General features: G+C 42.0%; 1 pseudogene across 1 annotated transcript; it reads right to left on the bottom strand.

The window, feature by feature from the left end:
* Nucleotides 1-3409: 3409 nt before the first annotated feature.
* On the bottom strand, nt 3410-11040 carry LOC311140879 (annotated as a pseudogene). Its single transcript has 3 exons — nt 10941-11040; nt 3727-4434; nt 3410-3520 (listed from the first exon to the last, which is right to left on the bottom strand). The product of its transcript is annotated as an uncharacterized misc_RNA (transcript).
* Nucleotides 11041-12001: the final 961 nt, after the last annotated feature.

Raw genomic sequence — 12001 nt, 5'->3', positions numbered from 1 at the left:
ATGCTGGAGATGACAAGGATCAGGTGATGGGAGACGATTATAAGGGGATGCTATTGATGAGATACAGGTGATGGCTGATTCCCTCGGCGGAGGGACAGACCTACAAGAACGTCCAAGAACTTCAAGATCTTCCAGAATTTCAAGAATCACCTGACTGTCATATCATTCATTTTTTTTTGTATTTGGAGGGTTTACCTAACAGAAATTGGGGAGTATATTAGAAATTGGTATTACGAATAATTGGTAAAAAATTATAATTTGTAATATAGTCAATGCTTATATGGATTTCTTGGATTAGAAATGAACTCAACTAAACAGTTATGTTCTGTCTTCTATTGAGGAAAATACAGATGGTGTCTTGATGCATAGCGGGGATCATTTGGCCTAGAATGGTGTGAACATAAAAATAAAAATATAAGAAACAACCTATGAACCGGCTGAAGATGAACATCAGAGGCGTTGAAGACGTTCCTGTACAGCACCACTTCTACATGCAACAGGTGTACAACAGCCAATCAAAGCTATCAACTGATTTTCTCATGTTTTTATATCGAGAGAGTGGGACAGGAGTCCACCATTGAGTGAGAATGGAGAAGGATCGGTTTAAATACAACATTTCTCATGTTGTTGGTATAATAGTTGGCAAATGGACAAGACACAATGGGGTGTATAGATGGTGGTGACTCGGATGAGACATTGAAGTTGGGACATTGTCAATGAACTATGAAGCTGTCTGAAGAACATAATGAAGAGACGGCAGAAGATTTAAGTGCCGGGAGAAAAAAGGGGTTGCTTAGCGGTGGTTATAAAAAATTGGATTTATCTAAATTTGCTAATTTGGGTAGGAGGTATATACATGTGTGTGTGTGTGTGTGTATGTGTGTGTTTCTGTGTGCATGTGTGTGTATGTCTGTAAGTGTGTGTGTGTGTGTGTGTTTTTGTCTGTGTGTCTGTGTGTCTGTGTATGTGTGTGTATGTCTGTTTGTGTGTATGCGTCTGTATGTGTATGTGCATGTGTTTGTATGTCTGTTTGTGTGTGTGTACCTGTGTGTGTGTGTGTGTGTGTGTGTGTGTGTGTGTGTGTGTGTGTTTGTGTGTGTGTCTGTGTGTGTGTGTGTCTGTGTGTTTCTCTCTGTATGTGTGTGTGTCTGTGTGTCTGTATGTGTGTGTGTGTGTGTGTATGTGTGTCTGTCTGTGTGTGTTTCTGTGTGTGTCTGTGTCTCTGTGTGTCTGTGTCTCTGTGTGTGTCTGTGTCAGTGTGTCTGTGTGTGTGTGTGTGTGTGTGTGTATGATTGTGTGTGTATGTCTGTGTCTGTGTGTGTGTTTATCTGTGTGTGTGTGTTTGTGTGTATGTGTGTATGGATGTGTGTCTGTTTGTGTGTGTGTCTGTGTCTCTCTATGTCTGTGTGTATGTGTGTGTGTCTGAGTCTGTTTGTGTGTGTCTGTGTGTGTGTGTGTCTTTGTGTGTGTGTCTGTCTGTGTGTCTGTGTGTATGTCTGTCTGTTTGTGTGTCTGTGTATGTGTGTGTGTGTGTGTGTGTGTGTGTGTGTGTGTGTGTGTCTGTGTATATATGTCTGTGTGTATGGATGTGTGTGTCTGTGTGTGTCTATGTCTGTGTGTATGTGTGTGTGTGTCTGTTTGTGTTTGTGTCTGTGTGTATGTGTGTGTGTGTCTGTTTTTATATGTGTATGTGTGTGTGTGTGTCTGTGTCTGTTTGTGTGTGTATGTGTGTGTTTGTGTGTGTGTATGTGTGTCTGCATGTGTCATTGTGTCTGTTTGTCTATGTGTCTGTGTGTATGTGTGTGTCTGTGTGTGTGTATGTGTGTATGTCTGTGTGTCTGTGTATATGTCTGTGTGTGTGTGTGTGTTTGTGTGTGTGTGTCTGTGTGCGTGTATGTCTATATGTGTGTGTCTGTGTGTGTGTCTGTGTGTGTTTGTGTGTATGTGTATGTGTGTATGTGTGTGTCTGTGTGTATATGTGTGTGTGTCAGTGTCTGTTTGTTGCTGTGTTTGTGTGTGTCTGTGTGTGTGTGTGTTTGTTTGTGTGTGTGTGTGTGTTTGTGTGTGTGTGTGTGTATGTGTGTGTTTGTCTGTGTCTGCCTGTATGTCTGTGTGTGTTTGTGTGTCTGTGTGTGTGTACGTGTGTGTATGTCTGTGTGTATATGTGTCTGTGTGTTTAGCTGTATCTGTGTGTCTGTGTCTTTGTGTTTGTGTGTATGTGTGCGTGTCTGATTGTATGTGTGTCTATGTCTGTGAATCTGTTTGTCTGTATTTCAGTGTGTCTGTTTGTCTGTGTCTCTGTGTTTGTTTGTCTGTGTGTGTGTGTATGTGTGTGTCTGTGTGTGTGTGTGTATCTCTGTGTCTGTGTGTCTGTGTGTCTGTGTCTGTGTGAGTGTTTCTGTGTGTATGTGTCTGTGTATTTCTATGTGTGTGTGTGTGTGTGTGTGTGTCAGTGTATATGTGTCTGTGTGTGTATCTGTGTCTGTGTGTCTGTGTATGTGTCTATGTGTGTGTGTGTGTGTGTCAATTTGTTTGTGTGTGTGTGTGTGTGTCTTTGTCTGTGTGTGTGTCTGTGTGTGTCTTTGAATGTGTGTGTGTGTGTGTGTGTCTGTGTTTGTTTGTATGTTTTTGTGTGTGTGTGTATATGTGTGTGTGAATGTTCATGTCTGTGTGTGTCTGTGTGTGTGTGTCTGTGTCTGTGTGTGTGTCTGTGTGTGTGTCTGTGTGTGTGTATGTGTGTCTCTGTGTGTGTGTGTGTGTGTCTCTGAGTGTTTGTGTGTGTAAGTGTGTGTTTGTCTGTGTGTCTGTGTATGTGTGTCTGTGTTTGTTTTTATGTGTGTGTGTCTGTGTGTCTGTGTCTGTTTGTGTGTGTATGTGTGTGTTTGTGTGTGTGTATGTGTGTCTGCATGTGTCATTGTGTCTGTTTGTCTATGTGTCTGTGTGTATGTGTGTGTCTGTGTGTCTGTGTATATGTCTCTGTGTGTGTGTGTGTGTGTGTGTGTTTGTGTGTGTGTGTCTGTGTGCGTGTATGTCTATATGTGTGTGTCTGTGTGTGTGTCTGTGTGTGTTTGTGTGTATGTGTATGTGTGTATGTGTGTGTCTGTGTGTATATGTGTGTGTGTCTGTGTCTGTTTGTTGCTGTGTGTGTGTGTGTCTGTGTGTGTGTGTGTTTGTTTGTGTGTGTGTGTGTGTGTTTGTGTGTGTGTGTGTGTATGTGTGTGTTTGTCTGTGTCTGTCTGTATGTCTGTGTGTGTTTGTGTGTGTGTGTGTGTGTACGTGTGTGTATGTCTCTGTGTATATGTGTCTGTGTGTTTAGCTGTATCTGTGTGTCTGTGTCTTTGTGTTTGTGTGTGTGTGTGCATGTCTGATTGTATGTGTGTCTATGTCTGTGAATCTGTTTGTCTGTATTTCAGTGTGTCTGTTTGTCTGTGTCTCTGTGTTTGTTTGTCTGTGTGTGTGTGTATGTGTGTGTCTGTGTGTGTGTGTGTATCTCTGTGTCTGTGTGTCTGTGTGTCTGTGTCTGTGTGAGTATTTCTGTGTGTATGTGTCTGTGTATTTCTATGTGTGTGTGTGTGTGTGTGTGTGTTTGTCAGTGTATATGTGTCTGTGTGTGTATCTGTGTCTGTGTGTCTGTGTATGTGTCTATGTGTGTGTGTGTGTGTGTCAATTTGTTTGTGTGTGTGTGTGTGTGTCTTTGTCTGTGTGTGTGTCTGTGTGTGTCTTTGAATGTGTGTGTGTGTGTGTGTGTCTGTGTTTGTTTGTATGTTTTTGTGTGTGTGTGTATATGTGTGTGTGAATGTTCATGTCTGTGTGTGTCTGTGTGTGTGTGTCTGTGTCTGTGTGTGTGTCTGTGTGTGTGTTTGTATGTGTGTATGTGTGTCTCTGTGTGTGTGTGTGTGTGTGTGTCTCTGAGTGTTTGTGTGTGTAAGTGTGTGTTTGTCTGTGTGTCTGTGTATGTGTGTCTGTGTTTGTTTTTATGTGTGTGTGTCTGTGTGTCTGTGTCTGTTTGTGTGTGTATGTGTGTGTTTGTGTGTGTGTATGTGTGTCTGCATGTGTCATTGTGTCTGTTTGTCTATGTGTCTGTGTGTATGTGTGTGTCTGTGTGTGTGTATGTGTGTATGTCTGTGTGTCTGTGTATATGTCTGTGTGTGTGTGTGTGTGTGTTTGTGTGTTTGTGTCTGTGTGCGTGAATGTCTATATGTGTGTGTCTGTGTGTGTGTCTGTGTGTGTTTGTGTGTATGTGTATGTGTGTATGTGTGTGTCTGTGTGTATATGTGTGTGTGTCTGTGTCTGTTTGTTGCTGTGTGTGTGTGTGTCTGTGTGTGTGTGTGTGTGTTTTTTTTTGTGTGTGTGGGTGTGTGTTTGTGTGTGTGTGTGTGTATGTGTGTGTTTGTCTGTGTCTGTCTGTATGTCTGTGTGTGTTTGTGTGTGTGTCTGTGTGTACGTGTGTGTATTTCTCTGTGTATATGTGTCTGTGTGTTTAGCTGTATCTGTGTGTCTGTGTCTTTGTGTTTGTGTGTGTGTGCGTGTCTGATTGTATGTGTGTCTATGTCTGTGAATCTGTTTGTCTGTGTTTCAGTGTGTCTGTTTGTCTGTGTCTCTGTGTTTGTTTGTCTGTGTGTGTGTATGTGTGTGTCTGTGTGTGTGTGTATCTCTGTGTCTGTGTGTCTGTGTGTCTGTGTCTGTGTGAGTGTTTCTGTGTGTATGTGTCTGTGTATTTCTATGTGTGTGTGTGTGTGTGTCAGTGTATATGTGTCTGTGTGTGTATATGTGTCTGTGTGTCTGTGTATGTGTCTATGTGTGTGTGTGTGTGTCAATTTGTTTGTGTGTGTGTGTGTGTCTTTGTCTGTGTGTGTGTCTGTGTGTGTCTTTGAATGTGTGTGTGTATGTGTGTGTGTCTGTGTTTGTTTGTATGTTTTTGTGTGTGTGTGTATATGTGTGTGTGAATGTTCATGTCTGTGTGTGTCTGTGTGTGTCTGTGTCTGTGTGTGTGTCTGTGTGTGTGTCTGTGTGTGTGTGTATGTGTGTCTCTGTGTGTGTGTGTGTGTCTCTGAGTGTTTGTGTGTGTAAGTGTGTGTTTGTCTGTGTGTCTGTGTATGTGTGTCTGTGTTTGTTTTTATGTGTGTGTGTCTGTGTGTCTGTGTATGTGTGTCTGTTTGGCTGTATCTGTTTGTGTGTTTGTGTCTGTGTGTGTTTGTCTTTGTATGTGTGTGTGTATGTGTGTGTTTCTGTGTGTGTGTCTGTGTCTGTGTTTGTTTGTATGTTTTTGTATGTGTGTGTATATGTGTGTGTGTGTGTGTTCATATCTGTGTGTGTCTGTGTGTGTGTGTGTATGTCTGAGTGTCTGTGTGAGTCAGTGTGTGTTTGTCTGTTTCTGTATGTGTGTGTCTGTGTTTGTTTGTATGTGTGTGTCTGTGCGTGTCTGTATGTGTGTGTGTGTGTATGTGTGTGTCTGTGTGTGTCTGTATGTGTATGTGTGTGTGTATGTGTGTCTGTGTGTATGCGTGTCTGTGTGTGTGTGTCTGTGTGTCTTTGTATGTGTTTGTCTGTGTGTGTCTGTTTATTATGTGTGTCTGTGTGTGCGTGTATGCCAGTGTGTATGTGTTTGTGTTTTGTGTGTGTCTGTATCTGTGTATCGCTGTGTCTATGTGTCTGTGTGTCTGTGTCTATGTCTATGTGTATTTGTGTCTGTGTGTGTTCGTGTCTGTGTGTCTGTGTGTGTCTGTGTCTGTGTGTGTTTGTGTCTGTGTGTGTTCGTGTCTGTGTGTCTGTGTGTGTCTGTGTCTGTGTGTGTGTTTGTGTCTGTGTGTGTGTGTGTCTGCGTGTCTTTGTGTCTGTGTGTGATGTGTGTGTCTGTCTGTGTGTCGGTGTGTATGTGTGTGTTTTTGTGTCTGTGTGTGTGTCTTTGTATGTGTGTGTGTGTCTTTGTGTCTATGTCTGTTTGTCTGTGTTTTTGTTTGTCTCTGTGTATCTCTGTGTCTTTGTGTCTGTGTGTCTGTGTCTGTGTGTCTCTGTGTCTGTGTTTGTGTGTGTTTTTGTGTATGTGTGTCTGTGTGTGTCTGTCTGTGTGTCTTTGTGTCTGTGTATCTGTGAGTGTCTATGTGAATGTCTGTCTGTGTGTCTGTGTGTATGTGTGTGTTTTTGTGTCTGTGTGTGTGTCTTTGTATGTGTGTGTATGTGTGTGTTTCTGTGTGTGTGTGTGTGTGTGTCTGTGTATGTGTGTTTGTGTATTTGTCTTTGTGTATGTGTCTGTGTGTTAGTGTCCGTGTGTGTGTATGTCTGTGTGTCTCTGTGTGTGTCTGTTTTTCTATGTGTCTGTGTGTGTCTGTGTGTGTCTGTGTGTGTCTGTGTGTTTGTGTGTTTGTGTGTGTGTGTGGGTGTGTGTTTGTCTGTGTGTCTGTGTGTGTGTGTGTGTGTGTGTCTGTGTCTGTGTGTATGTGTCGGTGTGTCAGTGTCCGTGTGTGTGTCTTTCTGTGTGTATTTGTGTCTGTGTATATGTGAGTGTCTGTGTGTGTGTCTGTGTGTCTGTGCGTGTGTGTGTGTGTGTGTGTCTGTGTATGTGTGTTTGTGTATTTGTCTTTGTGTATGTGTCTGTGTGTTAGTGTCCGTGTGTGTGTATGTCTGTGTGTCTCTGTGTGTGTCTGTTTTTCTATGTGTCTGTGTGTGTCTGTGTGTGTCTGTGTGTGTCTGTGTGTTTGTGTGTTTGTGTGTGTGTGTGGGTGTGTGTTTGTCTGTGTGTCTGTGTGTGTGTGTGTGTGTATGTGTGTGTGTGTTTGTGTTTGTGTGTGTCTGTGTGTGTGTTGTGTGTGTTTGTGTGTGTGTGTGTGTGTGTGTGTGTGTGTGTGTCTGTATGTCTGTGTGTCTGTGTGTGTTGTGTGTGTTTGTGTTTGTGTTTGTGTCTGTGTTTGTGTGTGTGTGTGTGTGTGTCTGTGTGTCTGTGTGTGTGTTGTGTGTGTTTGTGTTTGTGTGTGTTTTTGAGAGCACTATAGCTATCATGAAGTCAACTAAAAGTTATAGAAAGAAGCTTTAACACAGGTTCTGCTAAAGGAGGTTAACTACAGTGTTTAGTAACTCCTTTTATTACAGCCTCTTTTATCGTATGACCCGGCAGTGCCATGTATAACATTACTAAACTGTTTCTTTATGGAGTATAATATATTTTATACAAGACGTTGTTCAACGATTTCGGCTATTTTATTTATAGAGTAACTGAGGAGGGGGTTTCTCTCAAACAGATTAAATTACGTTTTGTTTTGGGTTAAATTAATGTTGATACATGTATACAGTGATATGGGCGGTTTATCACCTCATCACATTAAAATACTAATGTCTACAAAGGAAAGAGCATGAGACTACCCCCACTCTGTCCATAGAAAGGCATGTCTTTCAAACCAAATCTTATCCTCACAAACCACTGAGTCTCAATAAATAACCATTAACATTTTTATTGTACTCCTCTCCAAGATTTTTGTCTTTTTTTACGTTTTCCCTCCCTCCTCGAACCAATGATATATATTGAAATCTGTGAGCCCGTAATCCTATTAATAAAGCTCTTGTCCGCGTAACATTTATTTTCCTTCTAATCTCCTTCTCCGACTTCCCCTCTCTCCCCTGTCCCTTGGCTGACCCCTGTGAGCATTTTCCCCCTGCGAGGCTGAGAGAAATTCAGATTGATACCAAATATAATGGCCATTGTGGGTTTCATAACAAGCTGCTTGATGGTGTGATCAAGGGCAGTTGAGCCTGACTGACCGTTCCGGCCATCTTCAATAGCCCAGGCAGGGCCTCATGCGGCGTGCTGAGGTGGGGGGTCCTCCACTGTGCTCGCTGTCAACCCACCATACTTGACCTCTCTGTTATTGTGCAGCCTCCATGTTTAATTGCTGTTGGGGCGGACTGGTGTGTGTATTTTTCTCTGGTTTTATCTCTCTAAATAAATTGAAGAAAGAAAAATATAGACACATATGAATACAAATTCACACATGCACACAGGCACACAGACAGACAGACAGGCATGTACATGCACACAGGCAGGCTGTCAGGCAGGCACACACAGACAGACAGCCAGCCAGACAGCCAGCCAGACAGCCAGCCAGACAGCCAGCCAGACAGACAGACAGACAGACAGACAGACAGACAGACAGACAGACAGACAGACAGACAGACAGACAGACAGACAGACAGACAGACAGACAGACAGACAGACAGACAGACAGACAGACAGACAGACAGACAGACAGACAGACAGACAGACAGACAGATAGATAGATAGATAGATAGATAGATAGATAGATAGATAGATAGATAGATAGATAGATAGATAGATAGATAGATAGATAGATAGATAGATAGATAGATAGATAGATAGATAGATAGATAGATAGATAGATAGATAGATAGATAGATAGATAGATAGATAGATAGATAGATAGATAGATAGATAGATAGATAGATAGATAGATAGATAGATAGATAGACAGGCACGTACATGTACACAGGCAGGCACAGACAGACAGACAGACAGACAGACAGACAGACAAACACACAGACACACAGACAGACAGACAGACAGACAGACAGACAGACAGACAGACAGACAGACAGACAGACAGACAGACAGACAGACAGACAGACAGACAGACAGACAGACAGACAGACAGACAGACAGACAGACAGACAGACAGACAGACAGACAGACAGACAGACAGACAGACAGACAGACAGGCATAATCCTGATAGAAATCCTTGTCCTACATGCCTCAGTATTGGTTTATGGCAATGACCAAAAACGGCATCCTTATGGCAACACCAATCCATGGTCACAGAATTATCCTTCACTCTCTCTCCAAATCTTAAACCCATCAGTTCCACAGTTCCATCACTCCCAAATTAGCCTGCCATCCCTACCAGCAGACAGGGTCCAACTGAATGGGAATCTCCCCCACGCCTTCAATATTACATCAAATCAGAGTAGTCTACGGCAAATGGACTGATAACAATAGTGAGGGGAAGTTAGCTTATATGCATGAGATAACCAAAAAGCTTCCCATGCTGTGGAGAGAGATGGCTAGTTCCACTACTAAGCCCCCTAAAGGATGGAGCTGGGAATCCAGAAGAAAATAGAGGGAAAGCAAAGGGATGAGATGTAAAGGAGTAAAGGCACAAGACACTATACTGCTACAAGAAAATCAAGGATTACAGTAAGATGCTATACTGCTACAAGAAAATCAAGGTTTACAGTAAGATGCTATACTGCTACAAGAAAATCAAGGTTTACAGTAAGATGCTACACTGCTACAAGAAAATCAAGGTTTACAGTAAGATGCTATACTGCTACAAGAAAATCAAGGTTTACAGTAAGATGCTATACTGCTACAAGAAAATCAAGGTTTACAGTAAGATGCTATACTGCTACAAGAAAATAAAGGTTTACAGTAAGATGCTATACTGCTACAAGAAAATAAAGGTTTACAGTAAGATGCTATACTGCTACAAGAAAATCAAGGTTTACAGTAAGATGCTATACTGCTACAAGAAAAGCAAGGTTCACAGTAAGATGCTATACTGCTACAAGAAAATCAAGGTTTACAGTAAGATGCTATACTGCTACAAGAAAATCAAGGTTTACAGTAAGATGCTATACTGCTACAAGAAAATCAAGGTTTACAGTAAGATGCTATACTGCTACAAGAAAATCAAGGTTTACAGTAAGATGCTATACTGCTACAAGAAAATCAAGGTTTACAGTAAGATGCTATACTGCTACAAGAAAATCAAGGTTTACAGTAAGATGCTATACTGCTACAAGAAAAGCAAGGTTCACAGTAAGATGCTATACTGCTACAAGAAAATCAAGGTTTACAGTAAGATGCTATACTGCTACAAGAAAATCAAGGTTTACAGTAAGATGCTATACCGCTACAAGAAATCAAGGTTTACAGTAAGATGCTATACTGCTACAAGAAAATCAAGGATTACAGTAAGATGCTATACTGCTACAAGAAAATCAAGGTTTACAGTAAGATGCTATACCGCTACAAGAAAATCAAGGTTTACAGTAAGATGCTATACTGCTACAAGAAAATCAAGGTTTACAGTAAGATGCTATAATGCTACAAGAAAATCAAGGTTTACAGTAAGATGCTATACTGCTACAAGAAAATCAAGGTTTTACGGTAGCCCATTGAGTTTTCTTGCAGGCAGTATATGCATGTCCCTCCCTATTCCAATATATAAACCAAGTAAACCAACTCACAAGTTTTATTTGATTGTTTTTACTGTATGTGTTTCTCCACCTAGTCAATCAAAAGTCTCCCAACAAGGACAGGGATCTTTCCTAACAAGCTAACAGGAGCGTTGTGTGTTCTTTCTGTTCGAAATTAGCCCAGTGACTCGGCAGCCCTGCGTCTCAGACCCTTCCCATTGATACAGCAGGCATGGAGAACAGACATTGTCCATTGGAAGCTATAAAATAGAATACAGTTGCTGTACACGAAAATCTAATAGGCAATTTACATTTACATTTCCTCTGTTTCTGTTACGGGCAGATTTAAAAGAGCAAGAGGGCTTCTTTTTAAAACTCTGCGTGGCACCCCTCCTCACCCTCCCCAACACCCTGTCTCCCACAAGAGCTTTCATCCTCACCTTTAAGAGCAGCCAATCAGCCGAGGGCTTGGCACGGCACTATGGCGATGGCACTGAGGAAACCTGACGCCCCAAACAAAGGGTCTTCATTAAAACATCTCCAGCAGAACACCGACAGACAGCGAGAGAGAGAGAGTGAGAGAGAGAGAGAGAGAGAGACAGAGCGAGAGACAGAGAGACAGAGAGAGAGAGAGAGAGAGAGAGAGAGAGAGAGAGAGAGAGAGAGAGAGAGAGAGAGAGAGAGAGAGAGAGAGAGAGAGAGAATGACAAAATTAGCCTATCTCTGCAACATGTACCCAGATCAAACGGCAGGTACACAGCAAAGAGAGGAGCCTCATTCAAACCTGAGGACTCTGGCAGAGACTTTGAAAGCACGCTGCTGCAGTGCCCCGACATTCAACGGCGGCCATTTTGAGTCAAGCCACTAATGAAGATGTGAGGTGGAATGGACTGATGACTGTTGGCTCTGAACACAGGGGGAGAGGAGAGCCTGCCTACCTGCCCGGCTGGCTGCCCAGAGAGAGGTGTCCAGATAGGGCCTTTGATTGTGTCTGAGCCACAGCCCAATCAAAGGACAAAAAAGCCCTTTTTGCTCTCTCATTTGAATATCACCATTATTGATAATAGCCTAACTTTCCCTATCATATTATAACACTAGGGTAGTGTGTATGGAGCCAGTATTCTGTATTATAACACTAGGGTAGTGTATGGAGCCAGTATACTGTATTATAACACTAGGGTAGTGTATGGAGCTAGTATACTGTATTATAACTCTAGGGTAGAGTGTATGGAGCTAATATACTGTATTATAACACTAGGGTAGAGTGTATGGAGCTAATATACTGTATTATAACACTAGGGAAGTGTGTATGTAGCTAATATACTCTATTATAACACTAGGGTAGTGTGTATGGAGCCCGTATACTGTATTATAACACTAGGGTAGTGTGTATGGAGCCAGTACACTGTATTATAACACTAGGGTAGTGTATGGAGCTAATATACTGTATTATAACACTAGGGTAGTGTATGGAGCGAGAGCGCAGGATAGAGATGTGGACTGTCATAATAATGACAGAAGAGGTGTACAAACACTCTTGACCACCAACTGAATATCAATGGAAATGACTAAATGTTGTTCACCTGTATGGCTGTACACTAGAGGCACCATTAATACATCAGCAGCATATGGAACCACTGTCACTGTGGAAATGTATTGCACTTGGGTATCTACACTGAACAAAAATATAAACGCAACATGCAACCATTTCAAAGATTTTACTGAACTACAGTTGATATCTGGAAATCAATCAATTGAAATATATGAATCTATGGATTTCACATGACTGGGAAAGGG

The sequence above is a fragment of the Coregonus lavaretus genome (assembly GCF_964263955.1).
Source record: "Coregonus lavaretus genome assembly, chromosome: 14".
Classification (NCBI taxonomy): Eukaryota; Metazoa; Chordata; class Actinopteri; order Salmoniformes; family Salmonidae; genus Coregonus; species Coregonus lavaretus.
This window is presented reverse-complemented; position numbering and strand designations above follow the sequence as displayed.